We start from the raw sequence: 20,452 nt of genomic DNA on the forward strand, positions 1-20,452 counted from the left end.
ATAGTGTCCATACTCATTGCAGAGAAGTAGGTTGGTGGTCTAGAGCGGTATTCCCATCTCATCACATACAATTATACAAGTAGGACTGGTCAAATTAATAGTTTTGAAAATACAGTACATTGATTTAGTAAACTTATCTCCTGATAGCTCGTTGTCTAGGTGACCGACCACCACTCTGCTCTAAAAGCATCTAGATATAGTGTACATATATATATATATATTACACAGTATATACACTCTATCACTATACATCTACATTTTAGCTATATATACCAAATTTGTTTGAAATCATTCACTCTCATTAGCTTTTAAAGTGACCATACACCTTCAATAAAGAGGCTGTACACGGGCCGATAACGCACGTTCCTAGGAATGCTAAATTAGCCACTGGTCAGTGTAATGCTGCGTTTACACGGAGCGCTAATTCGCCCAATCGATCGTTTAACGATTTTGAAGCAACAATTTGCTTTTCATAACGATCAGCATTTAGACAAATAAAGTGTTAGAAAAATCGTTATTGCGATCATTTTTAAGATCGCTCAAGCCCATCTTTTACATAGGGTGGATCTTTGAAAGACTGTTTACACAAAGCGATCTGCAAATTTTTAGCGAACGACGAATGACGATTTGAGAACACGTTGAGAGATCAAAATGAACAATTTCTCGCTCGTCGCTTGATCGTTTGCTGTGTTTACACGGAACAATTATCGCTCAAATGTGATTGTTATTGCGAAAAATTCGAAAATAATCGATCTGTGTAAACGCAGCATAAAAGAGCCAGGCATTTCCACGCTCATCGGCTGATTGTATATTTTGATTCAGCCACACATCTGTCTGTGAATGGGTTGTGCGGCCATGAAAAATATAGCGGCCGTTTGTGCAGCCTGGCTGCGCAAAGAGGCCCCTGCCAGTGAACCATCACTCAGCCAACAGTTATCTCTCCCGTCCTCCTCATACACATGAACATAAAGCACAGCCGAATGTTCCTGTGTTCTTTATAAGGAGGGGTAAGCCGCAGCCAGACAGCTCTGGTTTTAACATATCTCACTAAGAGCAAAGGGCAGTGAAAATCCATCACATGTCGATGGAGCGTTTGGAGGCCACCATATACCTTAAAATGTAACTACCATTTTAAAAAAAATTCTGAGATGTTATAGCAACATGTCAGAAGTGCTTTTAGGTCGGGGTTCAAAACAAAGGGGCAGGCACGCGGTAGCATGCACAGACAGACAGTAGAGTAGAGCCACCCGCGTCAGGAGAGGACATCGTACCTGCAGGAGTATTTCAACATATACTGCTGAGCTGGCTTTAAAGTGTTGGCTGAACCTACATGCAAACATCGGGTTTAGTTGATTTTAGTATAGAGTGTATTGGCACTTTTGGTTTTCCTTCAGACTCATATTTTGCACTGCCAGCAGTTTTTACTGCATTTTGGTGTTTGTGATTGCTACTCCCCTGACAGATCTGTAGGGCCCTTTTACAGGTGCTGATTATTGGCAAGTAGAGTTGCTATAAATGCTCCTTTGGCTGATAATCGGCCTGTTTAAGGCTATGTTCACACGTCGTATCGGACCGGCCGTTCCGTGACCCAGCCGGGTTACGGAACGGCCGGTCTCTGCCAAGATCATCTGGGCCGGTACTGCAGTACCAGCGGATGATCTTTATGGCCGTAGTTTTCTGATGCGGGCGCATCAGCGCGCGTCTGCATCAAAACTCCCCATAGCGCATAATGAAGCAATGGCTGGAGCCGCTTGCTTCATTGTGTGAATTGACAGGGTTTCCTACGGCCTCAATTCACTGAATTGCGGCCGCAGAAAACTGACATGTCAGTTCTTTGCAGCCCGGCATGGGATTCCGGCCGGAGCATATACAATGTGTATACGCTCCGGCCGGGATCCCATAGAACAAGAGGCAATGTTCCACACTGCATTAAGTACGCCGTTGACAACAACAGCCATATTGTTACATAGTGTGAACATAGCCTAAAAGTGTGAGCGCTGCACTGAAATACATCACTATTTCACAGCAATATATACATCTATATACTACATGACATGAATATATTTAAATTGCTGCACAAATGATACAGGGATCATTTGTGCATCCCAGCAGCACAATTGACCATGCCTTCTGAAGGCACTGCAAACAAGCCCCGATCTTGCTGATGGGCACTCGTTTGCTTTGGTAGATGACCCCATATTAGGCCGTCTAGAAGGACATTTACAGGAGATGTTTCGGATAATTTTTTTTAAATATGTGATTGCTATACCAATCTACACGGTCAGTCTGGTAGTCAAAGTTTTGCAACAGCGGGGGAGTCACAGGTTGGGAATTGGAACACTAGTCAAACTGGTGCCATGCAGGGCCGGCCTTTGGGGTGTGCGACCTGTGCGGTTGCACAGGGCGCATCACTCCCGTCCAGCTGGGGGGCGCTCTGGCAGACAGTGACAGCTGCACATTTAGCTATAGAAATGTGTGCTGTCTCTGTCTGCAGGAGCGCCGGAACACTATAGGAGGAGGAAGGCGCAGGGCGATCAGCCATAGAGGCGCCCAGGCAGAGAGGCAGCTCTGCATACCTATCTTTGGTGTAGAAAAGATCACTGTATGTCTGCAGGAGCGCCGTTAGAAACCACTGTAGGAGCAGGGTGCCGGGCGGCCAGCTGGGGGAGCGATCGGGGCCGACAGACATACACAGCACGACACTGTCACATAATGCATGCTGTGTATGTCTGTCGGCCCCGATCGCTCCCCCTGCTGGCCGCCCGGCACCCTGCTCATACAGTGGTTTCTAACGGCGCTCCTGCAGACATACAGCGTACCGTTCCTTTCTACACCAGATAAGTAAACAGAGATGCCTCTCTGCCCGGGCGCCTCTATGGCTGATCGCCAGCGTCTCGTGCGTCCCGACGGATGAGTGACGTCACTGGAGCGACGCCTGCCGAGCTGAGGAGAGGAGACACGCGGCGGGGAGCCAGGTGAGTTAAAGTGTCTGTTTTTTTTTGTATGTGTGTTTGTTAGTGCCTACATGGGGAGGGGATGGGGTGGCAACTACCTACCTACAGCTACCCACAAGTACCTACCTACAGTTACCTATAACTAACTACAGCTACCCACAACTACCTATAACTACCTACCAACAACTACCTATAACTAACTACCTACCAACAACTACCTATAACTAACTACCTACAACTACCTACCTATAACTACCTACCTGCAGATACCCACAACTACCTACAGCTCACTATCTATAACTATCTACCTACAGCTACCGATAACTACCTACCTGCAGATACCCACAACTACCTACAGCTCACTATCTATAACTATCTACCTACAGCTACCGATAACTACCTACCTGCAGATACCCACAACTACCTACAACTACCTACCTACAGGTACCTATAACTACCTTCCTACAGCTACCTACAGCTATCTTCTTACAGCTACCTATAACTACCTACAGCTACCTATAACTACCTACAGCTACCTACCTATAACTATCTACCTACACCTACCTATCTACAGCTACCCCCATCTCCTATCTGTACAGCAGCCCTGCCCACCAGCCTCATCCCCCTCCTCTCATCTCTCTCCTATTGTTTGTAATGGCTAACCGCCATTTTACATCTTTCCCCAAATTTCCTCTTATTTCCATCTTTTCCCTGCCCTTCTTTCCTTCTCCGATACTGCCAATTCCCTCTCTCTATGATCTATCTCAGGAGATCGCTCTTGCTCTGACATTCTGGTGCTCAAGTGACAAATAAGTGCGCTTGTGCATTATATGGGGGCACAGAGGGGGCCTGACTACTGTTTGGGGTCATGTATTGGGCATACTGCTTATATGGGGGCACAGAGCAGCCTGACTACTATTTGGGGGCATGTATTGGGCATACTGCTTATATGGGGGCACAGAGCAGCCTGACTACTATTTGGGGGCATGTATTGGGCATACTGCTTATATGGGGGCACAGGGCTGCCTGACTACTATTTGGAGGCATGTATTCAGCATGCTGCTTATATGGGGGCACAGAGGGGGCCTGACTACTATTTGGGGGCATGTATTGGGCATACTGCTTATATGGGGGCACAGCTCAGCCTGACTACTATTTGGGGGCATGTATTGGGCGTACTGCTTATATGGAGGCACAGAGGGGGCCGACTACTATTTGGGGGCATGTATTCAGCATGCTGCTTATATGGGGGCACAGAGGGGGCCTGACTACTATTTGGGGGTATGTATTGGACACACTGCTTATATGGGGGCACAGAGTGGTCTCTGTTACTGTGTGAAGTGATACAGATGAGGATTTGTATGGCAATGAGGATGGTGCTGCATTAGAGAGGAGCCTAATATGTTTCTCTGGCAGATTCTGCGGAGTCGAGGTGTCACCAGGAAAAGTCTCCATGATGGTCTAAACAAGAAGAAAAGAAAAAGGGCCTGCAAAAACATCACCTGCCATTCATACAGAGAAAACGCCCCCTGTGAGTCTAGTATTGAGTATTGTCGTATGTTAATGTATTATTATTTTTTAGTTGTATGTGGTATTACAGTTTGTCTCTATTCACACCAATGGAACTGGGTTGTAATACCACACACAACCTGAGGACTGGGAAGGAGCAGTTTATGAAAGATAGTAGCCATGTTTTTTTAATCCTGGATAACTCCTTTAATAGGGTTGTCTAAAATTGGAAAGGACAGCTACTTTGTTGCAGAAACAGCACAGCCACAGGGACAGCAGCAGCTCCGTCCCTGTGTGTGTGTGTGTGTGTGTGTGTATATATATATATAATATATATATATATTTTTTTTATTATTATGGTGTCCTGGGGGGGCGCCAGAAGACGGTTTCGCACAGGGCGCCATCTACCCTAAGGCCGGCCCTGGTGCCATGGACCCCCACAGAGATATTCAGGGTGTGGAGCCCACAGGTATAAGAAGAAAAGAATAGTGGGAGCTGCAGTATACAGATCCTTTTGTCTTATCTCAATAGAACAGTAGTGTACACAACTAGGGGATCCTCCCAATACAATGAGAACTAGTATCATGTATTGTCTAGCACCTATTATGAGGCATATAGGTCCTCCTTCACACCCCTTCCTGCTGTTTACATATTTCCCTCCTTACCTTCCCTGATCCAAAATCTTTTTAACAAAATAATTTCTAGTTCTACTGGCATCATTCATTTTATCATGTAAAGTATTGCGCATAAAATATGATGTGACTACAGATACTAACTGGAGTTATGCTAAAGCTGCTAAATTCTAAATGTACCTAGTTCGGCAGATTTTCCTTTCAGGCAGCCAGGAAATCTTGGTACCAAACCTTGTGGAGATGTAATAGAGATGGCTGAACATTAGGCCCTATTCCACGGAACGATTATCGTCCTTATTCGGCCGCTACGGACGATAATCATCCCATGGAATAGAGTGCAACGATCAGCCGACATCGTTCATGTTTGCTGATCGTTGCAGTCGCTTGTTTTTCAACATGTTGAAAAACAAGCGACTGATACAGCTCTTCTGCTGTTGCTCCGTGGAATAGAAGCGTCGGCAGCAGACGCTGCTGTATCCTATGGGCTGCCCAGACGATCAGCGATTACCCGGGCAGCCCCCCCACAGCTCCCCGCCGCCCCTCCCGCACTCACCCGCTTGCTGCAGCCGCGTCGAATAGCGGCGGCAGCGAGCGGGGAATGAGGAGCAAACGAACGCTGAGAGCGCTTGTTTGCTCCTCTAGACGGCCCGTGGAATAGGGCCATTAGGGTACAAACACACACACCAGATACGCAGCAGATTTGATGGTGCAGATTTGATGCTATGTTCAGTTATTTAGATCTTATCTGCTGTGTAACTACTGCATATCTGCTGCATATACGGTGTCTGTGTTTGTACCCTAAATCTACCTAGATAAATCCCCTTGCTCCAGGCAGATCAGCCTTTAAGGAAACATAGGTAACGTGTACATCAGCTAACACTATCTCTATGGAAAATGTGTATAGCTCCTAAAGCCTTGGAATCCATCATAATCTATTACAGGGGCCGATCTTGAGGAGCTGTCAGCGCTTGCTTGTTTCTTGTTTCCTGCTCACTGCCGGCACTATTACATGCCACGAGGAGCTACAAAAGGGGCTCATAGGAGATGGTCATAGGAGATGTCTGGCTTTATGATATATATGATGAACCCCCAACTCCCAAGAACACTTAATGAGACCAAAGAACACAAAATAACGACATGACGCATTTTGATCAGGTATCAGATGGTCACAATTTTACTTAAAGTCACATGACACGGAAAAACATGGCAGATCCGACTTACAAAGAGTCATCCTCCAGTAGTCAAGTTCAAGGTCCTCTGGCGCATCCAAGATGACACTAATCAAATCAGTGTGCCTTTCTTTTATAAAATCTTATTTATGACATAAGCAATTGCCTCACAGTTCATGTTTGCCATGGTGTCTACAGATGCCCACAGTAAGGCTGGGTCACACTACGTTTTTGTAATCCATGACTTTCATTCTAAAAAAAAAAACTTTCAGTTTTTTTTAACGTACACAAAAACGTAGTCAACCTCATTTTTGTGTCCATTAAAAAAACTCATCCGTTTTTTTTAAGTAAATCAATGGAAAAACGGATGCACACAAAGGCATACGTTTTTTTTTCATCTGGATTGCAAAAACGTAGTGTGAACCCAGCCTGGACTGAAGCATTAACCCTTGACTAGTGATGCGCTTTACTAGAGAGGTCGTTATACACACTTGTAACCAAGCAAGTGGCTTATGAACAGGGCACTAAGAACTCTGAATATAATGCTTAGAGATTACACAGGTAGTTGTAGATGTGATATACCCAAGCCTGGCACAGTAACAAGCACATACCTCCCAACTTTGGGCTTGTCAACTTGGACAACCAAAGAGGGACACATGTACTAGTGCCCATACTGCACAACATATGGCCTCTGTGGTTGTCATGGTGATGCTACCACAACTAAACATGGCTACTTAGCTGGTTTGCAGGACCTTGTGCTGTTAGCGCTGCCCTTACAAGAGATAGCGGAAGTATGGGGGATAGATAGATAATAAATACATGATTGATTGATTGACTAGATAATAGGGAGATAATTGTTAGATAGAAGATAGATTAGATAAGAGATAGATCAATACATGGCCGGCTCCAGGATTTAGCCCGTTTTCAGCTGCAGCAGTAAAACATCAGAAACTACAAAAATGTAATGTAATTGCTGGGTAGCTGTAAGATACCTCCAGCTTTCAACTTCAGCACTGGCAAAAAATCTCTTGCACAGTTATTATTTGTTCTGTGAAAGCCTGCAGAATACACGGACCTCCTGCACACATCTTTCTTGGTTTTGCAGTTTGCAGAATCACAGGTCTTCAATCATGGGCCGTGAAGCCAATAGAATTCTATCGGCATAGACCGCAAATACCGTCCATATAATAGTATATCTGCTGGTGCAAAAAACTAAATCACAAAGCTCCATAGGTTCAAAAATGAAAAGGTTATGGAGGTCAGAACATGGCAATGCACAATTTATATGTTCTGTCTCCTAGAGATGTACAAACAGTAAAAAATACCAATCCAAAAACAGCAGGATTCAACCATGTGAAGAAACTCGAGGAAGCAGGTACTGAGGTATCTATGTAGGAAAAAAGGGATGCAAAAACGGATGGTAAAAATTGTTGTATGCCATACTGCAGGATCCGCTTTCCATTGACTTATATGTTAAAGTGCACAAAGACGTGGTACACAGGCATGGTTAACCACATTTTACTGTAGAATTGTAAAGTGCTGCGGAATCTGTTGGCGCTATATAAATAAAAATTATTATTATTATTATTATTATTAAAGGTACTGGAACGCAGGGGTGTAGCTAGGATTCATAGGGCCCCATAGCAAAAAACTGCATAGGGCCCCATGAATCCTGTATGAGTTCCCCCCCCCCCCTCGATAACCTCTGGCACAAAGAAGAGGGGGCAACTGGAGCAGGGGCACTGGGGGGGCAATTAGAACTAGGGTGGCTGGGGCTGGAGGGCAGCTGGGGGTGACTGGGCAGAGGAGCAGCTGGGGGGTGACTGGGGCAGATAGGCAGCTGTGGGTGACGGGGCAGGTGGGAGGTGACTTGGGCAGGGGGGTATAGCTGTGGGTGACTGGGGCAGGGGGGCAGCTGGGGATCACTGGAGCAGGAGGGCAACTGGAGGAGACCACACACTGCCGGGGGTGACCTTGCTCTGACCCTCTGTCACATGAGCCCCATAGAAGCTACATGGTTTGCCTCCATGGTAGTTACACCAGTGCAGAAACAGATGCAGAAACTCAGTGTGAACCTAGCCTTAGTATAACAGAAAATTAGAAAAGACATCTCTGAAAATTCTTTAAAAAATATGTTTAACACTTTGATAATGTGATATTATAAAATAATATAAACCTTTCACATGTATAGTACAAGAAACTCCAGTCCAGGTGTGTATAGACATCCTATACTATTGATCTGTTTGCCTGGTGGGCTGAATACACAATGAACTGTCTGGAGTGGCACAGGAAGAGCAGATGATTGGATCTGCCTAGACAACTGTTTAAGAATCCCTGCTGGGACTGATCACACAATGCAGACTGGACAGTGGGGACACCACACACCTAGATGGAATGGTCTGAATGAAGGAAATAACCCCCCACCTGTCTACTGTCTACAGCCAGAGATGGTGAGAGCTGCCTTCAAACTATCTAAGGGCTCTTAGGGCAGTATAACATGGCCCAATCACTATAGTAAGGGTAGTATTACATGGGCCGAAGGGGGGTCGATAATAACAGTAAACGAGCGCCGATCTGCTAGATCGGCGCTCATTTACTGGGCCTATTACACAGCCCGATAATCATTTAACAAGGGCTTGCTAAACTGGCAAACATTACCTATCCTGGGTCCAGGGCTTCTCTTGTGGTCTGCTTCTCTGATCAAGTGTAGTATCTGTTCTTATCAGTTTAATATCTGATACGTCCCCTATCTGGGGACCATATATTAAATGGATTTTTAGAACAGGGAGATGGAAAAAGAGCTTGCTCTGTCCTCTCCAGGCATTGACCTGGTATTGCAGTGCCTCCAGGTTCAGTGCAATAAAAGAAAGAAAAAAAAAAACATTTCCTGCAGGACATATAGTAGCTAATAAGTATGGGAAGACATGAGATTTTTTAATAGAAGCAAATTAGGGTCCATTTACACATGTCGGGGTGCCTTCCCAAAGAAGGCCTACTGTTGTTGGCTGTTTCCTAATTGAGTTGGAGAATGGGTCCGGATCCCCTCTCCCACACCATGCACTTAGAATGAGGACACAGACTACGTATCTTGCAAACAAGTCTGGTGTGTGTTCCTCATCTCTGAGAACCCACCTTTATTTATACAGGAAAAACCAATGGATATGAATGTAAAATGCAAAGTCATACACTATACACGTCATCAACTTCAAAAAACGAATAACTACGGATATATTTTGACAGATATGGATATACAATAAGATTAAATGTTCAATTAAAATTGTTTACATAAGGATGTTGATACATACATAAGGATGCTAAAAAACATTTTGTTATCTGCTTACGAGAATGTGAATTCTAAAATAACATTTATTATCTGCTGGGAACAGACGGTGGACCAGCTGTATGTCCTTGAACAGGATTCAGTCATGTAGGAAAGTTCATGAGAAAAGAATTTATTTTTCTTCTATTTTATCCTGTTATATCTTCCTTCAAACTTTGGATGGATTAACTCATTCCTCTCAGTGTTTTATCCTGTTATATCTTCCTTCAAACTTTGGATGGATTAACTCATTCCTCTCACACAGAAAGATTATCTGACAGATTATTTGCCAAAGGTTTAAAGGGGTTATCCGGCGAAAAAAATTATTCACAGAATAACACACATTACAAAGTTATACAACTTTGTAATGTATGTTATGTCTGGGAATGGCCCCCTTCCCCGTGTCCCACCACCCCCACCCGTGTACCCGGAAGTGTGGTGCGCTATACATTACCTGTCACGTGCCGACCACGGTCTCCGATCCTCAGCAGTGACGTCTTCTTCGGGAGGCCAGCGGATCTTCCCGAGTGCTGGCCGCCCTCTGCAGCGTCATCCGAAGCTCAGCCGCGATTGGCTGAGCATAACTGTGCTCAGCCAATCGCGGCTGAGCAGCTGATGACGTGGCCGCGTCATCAGCCGCTCAGCCGCGATTGGCTGAGCACAGTTATGCTCAGCCAATCGCGGCTGAGCTTCGGATGACGCTGCAGAGGGCGGCCAGCACTCGGGAAGATCCGCCGGACTCACGAAGAAGACGTCACTGCTGACGATCGGAGACCGTGGACGACACGACATGCGGTGAGTATAATGCACCACACTTCCGGGTCTAGCGTGGGTGGGGGGAAACACGGGGAAGGGGGCCATTCACAGACATAACATACATTACAAAGTTGTATAACTTTGTAATGTGTGTTATTCTGTGAATAATTTTTTATCGCCGGACAACCCCTTTAAAGCCAAAGTCAGAAACAGACTTTAAACAGAGAACAGGTCATAAAGCAAAGCCTGAGATTTCACCTCTTTTCCAATCCATTCCTGGCTTTGGCTTCAAATCTTTGGCAGATAATCTGTCAAATAATATTTCTGTGTAAATGGACCCTAACAAATCTATATAACTTTCTGACACCAGTTGATTTGAAAGAAAAAGTGTTTTGCTGGACAACCCCTTTAAGGCCATGTTAACTGTTCACTGAATAGCGGCCGCACAAAAAAGACATGTCAGTTTTTTGTGCTGCCGCATAAAACACTGGCCGGTGTTCTATGTACTTCAATGTCATCATGCAATGTTAGTTAACAACGGCCGTTGTTGCAAAGCTGCAGCAAAGGCTGTTGTTGTACTAAAACATACAGTGTGTGAACGAGGCCTAAATGTGTAAATAAAAGTTCAGTCCAGTGATTGGCTGAGTAGCCTGAAACTTCAGACACCAGCTCTGAAGTTGCACCGGCGACTGCGGGGAGAAGTGAAGACTAAACCAGGTAGCCATCAGCCACGCATCGCTATTACAGGTAACGATGCACGCCTGTCGGCCAATGATTTTAGGTCAAAAGACAAGCTGAGCCGATGATCATTGTCATCGGCTGATCGCTGTCTTTATGACGTGGAGTGATAATCTGCCGAATAGGGTCCTATTAGACAAAGTGATTTTTCTCCGATTAACGATCTCAAACAAGTGCTTTTGCGAATGACCTGACATCATTCACCAGAATACACAGAACAATAGTCGTTATTCTAGCTTACGATCGATATAACAATTTTTTGCTTGATCTTTACAGGGAAACTATCAGTAGGTTAGATGAATCTAACCTTGTAAGAGCACCCTATTTGCACACGGGGCACCATCACCATTTTATCCAGGAAGTGAAGCCTTGATGCAGTAGTAAGTGCAGGGAAAAAAGCACTTTATAAGCATTTCCCATAATAAGTGTATATTGGTGATTTGTATAACTTTTAGGGGGTAATAGTTTAATAGTTAAAGGGGTAGTGCGGCGGTAAAGAATTATTCACAGAATAACACACATTACAAAGTTATACAACTTTGTAATGTATGTTATGTCTGTGAATGGCCCCCTTCCCCGTGTCCCACCACCCCCACCCGTGTACCCGGAAGTGTGGTGCGCTATACTCACCTGTCACGTGCCGACACCCGTCTCCGATCTTCATTCAGTGACATCTTCTTCGGCTGGTCGGCGAACAGCTCCGTCTGTTCCGAATGCCGGCCACCCTCTGCAGCGTCATCCGATGCTCAGCCGCGATTGGCTGAGCATAACTGTGCTCAGCCAATGGCGACTGAGCAGCTGATGACGCGGCCGCGTCATCAGCCGCTCAGCCGCGATTGGCTGAGCATAACTGTGCTCAGCCAATCGCGGCTGAGCACAGTTGTGACGCGGCGGAGGGGGGACGGGTGGCAGCGACTCGGCCGTCCGTCCGAAGATGATGTTCTCACAAAATGGCGGACGGCCCTCGACATGGATCAGGTAATGTATAATGCACCAACACTTCCGTGTGCACGGGTGGGGGTGGTAGGACACGGGGAAGGGGGCTATTCACAGACATAACATACATTACAAAGTTGTATAACTTTGTAATGTGTGTTGTTCTGTGAATAATTTTTTAGCGCCGCACTACCCCTTTAATACTCCTTCTACTAGGGCTGTTTGGAGCACTGGGGGCAGGGCTACAGCTCCCAGAGCACTGATCCGCCCCCAGCAGGCCCACCCATTCTAATGATTAGCAGGGGAGAAGGCCAACCGGATCTGTGCTCTGGGGGCTGTAGTCCGCCCCTAGTGCTCCAAACAGACCTACTAAATGGAGGATTAAACTTCGAACTGCACAGAAACGGTTTTGAGGATGAAGGTAAGAGATATACCTTCATTCTCAGCACTGTGCACAAAAAAGAACAGGCAAGTGCCAGAAGCATATTCCAGCACCGGTCTTCTTATTTCTCTCTGTGGCGCTGATTTCTAGTAGTTAGATCTGAAGATAATATGCAAATTACTCAGTGCAGTGCACTGGCAGTGTTCCATAAGCAGCCATGTCTATCTACTCTGCATATGTAGGAGGGGACGTAGGATGCTGCAAGAGGGTGCAAAAGTGCCCTGAGGGGCCAAAGAACGCCCCTGGTACACCGAACAGGGTAATTTGCATATTATCTTCAGATTATCAGATCTATAAGAAAACCGCACCACGATGAGAAATAAGAAGACCGGTGTTGGAATACAGCTCTCCAGTACAGGTACCTATCAGCAGGTTCATATGTATGAACTTGCTGGTAGTCTCCCTCTAAAGACCCTTTGTCTTTAAACACCATTAATTATTTTAGGTACATAGTTTTCAAAGAAACTTGGAGGTTGTTCCAAACATCTTGGAGAACTCATCGCATCTTCTGTGGACGTCAGCTTGCTCTGTTTTTTAAAGGAGAAGTCTGGAAAAATTTATAATTACACTGCGGGCAGGGGGTGGGGAGAACATAATAAAGAACCTATGCTTACCGCAGCGCTGCATCACTGGGCTCGCGAACCCCGCCAGATGTCATCTTCTCACCATTTCTTAGTATGTCACAACTTGGTGGGGAAGGGTGGGACATAGCCTTCTCAGCCAGTCAGTGACTGCAGTGGTGATGGAGAATCCTAGTGGGTGTCCAGGTGCGAGATGCAGCGCTGCGAGGGCACGGGGACCCGTAAGTATAGGGTGTTTATTATGTTCTCCCCTGCCCATTCTGATTATTTTTTATTTGCCCGGACTTCTCAGTGGTGCTGAGATCAGGGCTTTGTGGGGGCCATATTATCACTTTCACAAGAACATAATTATCAATAACATTGGTTGGATGTTTGGGTTTGCTCTCAGGTTGCAGAATAAATGTAGGTAATCGGATGCCTCACTAATGGTATTACATGATGGATAAGTGTCTTCCTGTGTTTCTCTTTGGTTTTTCTCGGGATTTTCAGCACATTTTATGCTATTAATCCGGACCAATACTCAACTCTATTGAGTAGCCCCAGACTTGCCAGCTACTTCACTGTTGCCAGCTGACACTTGTTACGGTACTGCTCTCCATTCAATGAATGAATGATGGGATGAAAGTAAAATCTGAAACTTACTTGGGTCCACACCCATCTGTTTCTTTCACTTCATTTTCCTCCTCTTTTTGGATGTCAGATAGGGTATCTTGAGTTGATTGGGATTTCCCTGAGTTTATTTTCCACAGAATGGTGTCCTTACGTATCCTCTGTTTTGATGATGGATATCTTTTAGAATGGACAGGAAAACTTTGTCTGCAAAGTTTTCCTGTCAGGCACAAAAATAAGGTGTTGTTTCGTCCAGTTTTACTGAAGTGAATGAGAGGATGGATGTGACACATAGGTAACAAAAGATGAGACAGACGACTTTGATTGTTGTCTGTGTTGTTCTATCCCTAGTCTATCGATTTCAATAAAAAAAAAAAAATAGGTGAAAGACAGACGTCATTCAATTTAATACTGTGTGGAAAAGTGGGCGTTTTTTCCCCATCTGTAGTCGGTGGGACCTTGCATGTAAAAAAAATTAAATATGAATGGATATAAAAGTTTCAGCTCATAGTGAGTAACAAAAAAAAAATCCCACCAAGCTGCAGAATAAATGTTCTCTTTTTTTCCCCCCTCATGCTGTAAATCAGGAAATATTTTTCAACTTGTTATTATGGTGCCATCTTGTGGCCATTCTGGATATTTATGGAAATCTAAAATTGCACGCAACAAAACTGAGGATGCACATCAGCTCTCGGTCTTTTGAATGTATCTGTTACATTGCTGTAGGTACTCTGAGTAAAGTCATACCATGCTCGCAGAAAAATAGCTCTGTGCTAATGAGGCCTATCCACAATGTGTGCTTGATATCAAGCAGAGGATAAGTTGATAACAGTGATTTATTTATATTTAAACCTGAGAGGACCCGGCCAATTTTAATTTTTGAATTTTCATTTCCTCCTTGTGCTTAAAAGGCCATAGCACTTGCATTTTTTTAACCAAGAAACCCACATGAGCCCTTATTTTTTGCGTCACTAATTGTACTTTGCAATGACAGGCTGAATTTTTGCATAAAGTACACTGCGAAACCAGAAATAAATTCAGTGTGGTGAAATTGAAAAAAAAAAAAACGCATTTCTTTTATTTGGGGAGGTTTCGTTTTTACGCCGTTCGCCCTGGGGTAAAACTGACTTGTTATATATGTTCCTCAAGATGTTACGATTATGACGATATGTAACATGTATAACTTTCATTGTATCTGATGGCCTGTAAAAAATTCAAACCATTGTTAACAAATATATGTTCCTAAAAATCACTCCATTCCCAGGCTTATAGCGCTTTTATCCTTTGGTCTATGGGGCTTTATGAGGTGTCATTTTTTGCGCCATGAAGTGTTCTTTCTATCGGTACCTTGATTGCGCATATGCGACTTTTTGATCGCTTTTTATTACAATTTTTCTGGATTTGATGCGACCAAAAATGCGCAATTTTGCATTTTGGGAATTTTTGGCGCTTACGCCATTTACCGTGCGAGATCGGGAATGGGATAAATTAATAGTTCGGGCAATTACGTACACGGTGATACCAAACATGTTTGTTTATTTATTTGTTTATTTTTATTTATACCCTGGGAAAAGGGGGAATTCTGACTTTTAATAGGGGAGGGGGCTTTTTATTATTAATAACACTTTTATTAGTACTTTTACACTTATACTAGAAGCCCCCCTGGGGGACTTCTAGTATAAGTGCACTGATCTCTCATCGATATGCAGCACAGGTCGATGAGATAGGCACATCGATTGCTTCCGGCTGCTGCAGCCGGAAGCAATCAAGTGCCGAGACGGGATCAGCGCCATTACGGCGCTGACCCCGGACGGGGTAAGATGTGTGGATCGCTCCTCCGGGACAACGTCGCGGAGGAGCGATCCACCCCAATAGACACCAGGGAACGGCTGCATCAAGTAATCGGATGCAGCTGTCAACTTTGACAGCTGCATCCGATTACTCTATTAGTGGGCACGGCGATTGGACCATGCCCGCTAATAGCCACGGTCCCGGGCTACGAGCGGCACCCGGGAGAGCGGTGGTTCAGAGCGCGGCCCCGCTCTGAACGTGTGGATGCGGCCCTGGACATACGGGTACATCCAGGGTCGCCTAGGGGTTAAAGTGACACTGTCACCCCCTTTTTTCATTCTGACTTCTCTACACAGGTGTAATGGGTATATTTAGCAGTTTTTATACCCTATTTTATATAATAAGTCATGGTGCTTGTTTAAGTAAACAGCGATCTTTTATCAACTGCCGATTGTGCTAAGTGGACGGGGCTTCACAGCAACAGCGCCACTTAACCCCGCCTACAGCACCACAGTTGGCCCCGCCCTTCCTTGACGTCATCAGCACATAGTCCCCAAGACCTTTAGGCCAGCCTGTTCCAATGGTCAGAGAGGGGGCAGGGCCTATGTGCCTATGATGTCATGGATAGGCGGGACCAATGGTGGTGCTGTGATCACTTTTTAATTGAGCAAGCACCATGATTTATGATATAAAATAAGAAAGGAAAACTGCTAAATTTACCCTTTACACCTGTGTAGAGAAGTCAGAATGCAAAAAGGGGGTGACAGTGTCACTTTAAGTTGAAATAGCAGTATGTGTTTATGGACAAAGTACAAGAGCTCAGTATATTAAAAAGTGGTGCTCATCTCATAAACAGAGAAAGTCCATATTGTATTCAAATACTTCAATAGAAAAATAGGTTAACAGCACTCCATAAAAACTTAATCTTTATTATATCCAGATTTGGGCTGGGTTCACACTACGTATATTTCAGTCAGTATTGTGGTCCTCATATTGCAACCAAAACCAGGAGTGGATTAAAAACACAGAAAGGATCTGTTCACACAATGCTGAAATTGAGTGGATGGCCGACATTTAGTGGCAAATATTTGCTGTTATTTTAAAACAACGGCTCTTGTATTGAAATAATGGCCGTTATTTACTGTTATATGGCGGCCATCCACTCAATTTCACCATTGTGTGAACAGATCCTTTCTGTGTTTTTAATCCACTCCTGGTTTTGGTTGCAATATGAGGACCACAATACTGACTGAAATATACGTACTGTGAACCCAGCCTTAAAGAGTCACTGTCGTTTTTTTTTTTTTTTTTTTTGCAGAAATCAATAGTCCAGGCGATTTTAAGAAACTTTGTAATTGGGTTTATTAGCCAAATCTGCCATTATCTGCATGTAAAAAGCCTTTTCCCAGGCCCCCCCCTCCTTCCTCTTTTTCATCCACTCAAAAAAATCTGAAAATTGTGACTTGTTGCAGGAGTCGTACCCTGTGTGCTCTAGGGAGAGGGGAGGGGGGAGGAGGGAGGAGGGAGTTAGCCGGCAGCAGATAACAGAGGATTACAGGCACGGAGCTGGGTGGCAGCTGTAATCTGAGCTCAGACAGGTCACTGGTGATGGTCAGAAGAGATAACGGGTGAGGGATTTGTAGATTAACTCTTTGTTGTCCTGTTTTGGTCTTTTCTTTAGCTCTCTCCATAGGAGAACAATGAAGACAGGGGGGAGAGCTTCAAACTGCTTTTTCATGATAAAAATGCATTTTTCGGATAATAAACCCAATTACAAAGTTTCTTAAAATCGCCTGGACTATTGATTTCTGCAAAAAAAAATTTCACGACAGTGACACTTTAACCCTTAGACGACCCAGGGCGTATAGTTACGCCATGGAAGTCTGTCCCCAGACGACCTAGGGCGTAACTGTACGCCCTGGGTGTTTCTCACGCTATGAAGCGTGCTCCGGAGCGGAGCGCGCTTCATAGGAGGTGGGGGCCGGCTGCAGCGAGCAGCCGGGACCTCACCGGTAATGACACGCTGCAGCGATCGCGCTGCCGCGTGTCATTAACTCCTTAAACGCCGCGATCGCGGCGCGACCGCGGCGTTTAAGTGTAAGTGACAGGGGGAGTCCCCTGTCACTTACCGATCGGGACCCCCGCAGTGTGACTGCGGGGGTCCCGATCGGTAAAACGGGCCGCCGGAGCTCTCTCACCTGCCTCCGCGCGGTCCGATCGGCGCTCTGGTCACTGAGCCTGCACAGGCAGGCTCAATGAGCAGAGCGCCGATAACACTGATCAATGCTATGCCTATGGCATAGCAATCATCAGTGTAAAAATCCAAGTAGTGAATGTAAAAGTCCCCCAAAGGGACTTCAAATGTGTAAAAAAAAAAAAAAGTTAAAAACACTAACACACTACCCCAAAACCCCTCCCCCAATAAAAGTTGAAATCACCCCCCTTTCCCATTATATAAATAAAACATATAAAAATAAATAAATAGATAAACATATAATATACCGTAGCGTGCGTAATTGTCCGATCTATTAAAATATAACAAGCGTCATTGCGAACGGTAAACGGCGTACACGAAAAGAGGGAAAAAAGTGCGCGGATTACCGATTTTATGTTACATTATATATATAAAATAATTAATAAAAAGTGATCAAAACGTCCGATCTTCACAAATATGGTATTAATAAAAACTAGAGATCATGGCGGAAAAAATTACACCCCATACAGCCCCGTAGGTGAAAAAATAAAACCGTTATAAGCGTCACAATAGTCCCATTTTATTTATAATTAATTGCCAAAAAAAAGGATTTCATTTAAAAAAAATATATAACATTAGAGAATCTGCGTAAACCTGCATATGGTTGTGTTCGGGCTGACCTATAGAGTAATGGTATCATGTCGCTTTTACCATATAGTGCATTACGTAGACACAGGAACCCCCCAAACGTTACCATATTGCATTCTTTTTTACGATTTCACCTATTTATATCTTCATAAATAATATATTTGGAATTCCATCGTACATGTTATGGTAAAATGAATGACGCCATTACAAAGTACAACTATTCCTGTAACAAATAAGCCATTACATGGCCTGTAGATAAAAAACTGAGAGTGCTAGAGCTCTTAGAAGGGGAGGAGGGAAAAACGGAAACACTAAGATCAAAATTTGCGCGGTCCACTGGGTCATTTTGGGCCTGGTCCTCAAAGGGTTAAAGTAAAAATAAAAGGGTTGTTTTTAATAAAAAGCCCCCTCCCTTAATAAAAGTCTGAATCACCCCCCTTTTCCCATGTTATAAAAATAAATAAATAAATAAACATGTTTGGTATCGCCGCGTGCGTAATCGCCCGAACTATTAATTAATCACATTCCTGATCTCGCACGGTAAATGGCGTAAGCGCAAAAAAAATCCCAAAGTTCAAAATTGCACATTTTTGGTCGCATCAAATCCAGAAAAAATGTAATAAAAAGCGATCAAAAAGTCGCATATGCGCAATCAAGGTACTGATATAAAGTACAGATCATGGCGCAAAAAATGACACCTGACACAGCCCCATAGACCAAAGGATAAAAGCGCTATAAGCCTGGGAATAAAGCGATTTTAAGGAACATATATTTGTTAACAATGGTTTGAAATTTTTACAGGCCATCAGATACAATGAAAGTTATGTACAAACAAACGTGGGAGCTGCTAATAATCTAGATATGGGATGCTGCCTATGTCCCTATTACAGAACATATTCAAAATCAACACAGAAAGACAAAAAATGGCGCACCCACAATCATATACCTAATAGATCAATATCTTTATTAACAAAAAATACAGCAATTTACACAACAAATGGACACACATTTAAAAACACCTAAAAACCCAATAAGGGTGAACCATAACAGGGAAAGTGCATGAAAATATCTGTCGCTCCCACCGCAGCCCCTACACAGAAAGATCCTTCCAGGCCCTGTGACGAAGTCACGTGATCTGATGATACCCGTAGGGTCTGCAGTCCGGAGCCCCATTCCAGAGCCCTGGGTGATATTCTATGCAATAACATTTTTTCCTCAGTACTGATTCTATGGGAGTAGGGTGTTGTAGCACGTGTTGTAGCAGGAGGACTGGGGTTATAGGGGTTATCTAGCACTACAAAAACATGGCCCCTTTTCCCCCTACTGTTGTCTCCAGTTCAGGTGCGGTTTGAAATTAAGCTCCATTTACTTCAATGGAACTGAGTTTCAAAACCCCACCCAATCTGGAGACAACAGTAGGGGGAAAGTGGCCATGTTTTTGTAGCACTGGATAACCCATTTTCTCTGATGAATCCCCTTTCCGATTGTTTTGGACATCTGGAAAACAGCTTATTCGGAGAAGACGAGGTGAGCCCTACCACCAGTCTTGTCTCATGCCAACTGTAAAGCCTCCTGAAACCATTCATGTGTGGGGTTGCTTCTCATCCAAGGGAATCGTCTCTCTCACAGTCTTGCCTAAAAACACAGCCATGAATAAAGAATGGTACCAGAATGTCCTCCAAGAGCAACTTCTCCCAAACGTCCTAGAGCAGTTTGGCGATCAACAATGCCTTTTCCAGCATGATGGAGCACCTTGCCATAAAGCAAAGGCGATAACTAAATGGCTCAGGGAACAAAACATAGCGCACTGATTGGCTGAGCGGAGCGTGAAGACACCGGGAGCCCCGAAGCAAGGACCAGGTGAAGTATACGCTTCGGCGGCCAGGGAGGGGGGTTAACTGGGTGGGCTGCGGACATACTCCAAGCGGGATGTCCATTCCGCTGCGAGTTTGTCTGCCATTGAATGTACAGGGCAGGGTTCCGCAGCGAATCTCGCTGCAAATTCGCAGCGAGAAATCCGCTGCGGATCCATTACGTGACATGTCAGGTAGAGTGAAGGATGTCAGCCATTATTACATGATCACTATGTGACGCCACCATTACTATGGTATCTTCTCATACACTGGTATCCTCCAGGAGTCCCAGCACCATCAGCAGCTGTGAGGTAACCATGC

The 20,452-nt window shown here is 44.5% G+C and overlaps 1 pseudogene; it reads left to right on the forward strand.

Moving 5' to 3' along the window:
- Window positions 1-8,951: 8,951 nt before the first annotated feature.
- Window positions 8,952-9,129, forward strand: LOC138785099 (U2 spliceosomal RNA; annotated as a pseudogene).
- Window positions 9,130-20,452: the final 11,323 nt, after the last annotated feature.

Source organism: Dendropsophus ebraccatus, chromosome 2 (genome assembly GCF_027789765.1).
Source record: "Dendropsophus ebraccatus isolate aDenEbr1 chromosome 2, aDenEbr1.pat, whole genome shotgun sequence".
NCBI lineage: Eukaryota > Metazoa > Chordata > Amphibia > Anura > Hylidae > Dendropsophus > Dendropsophus ebraccatus.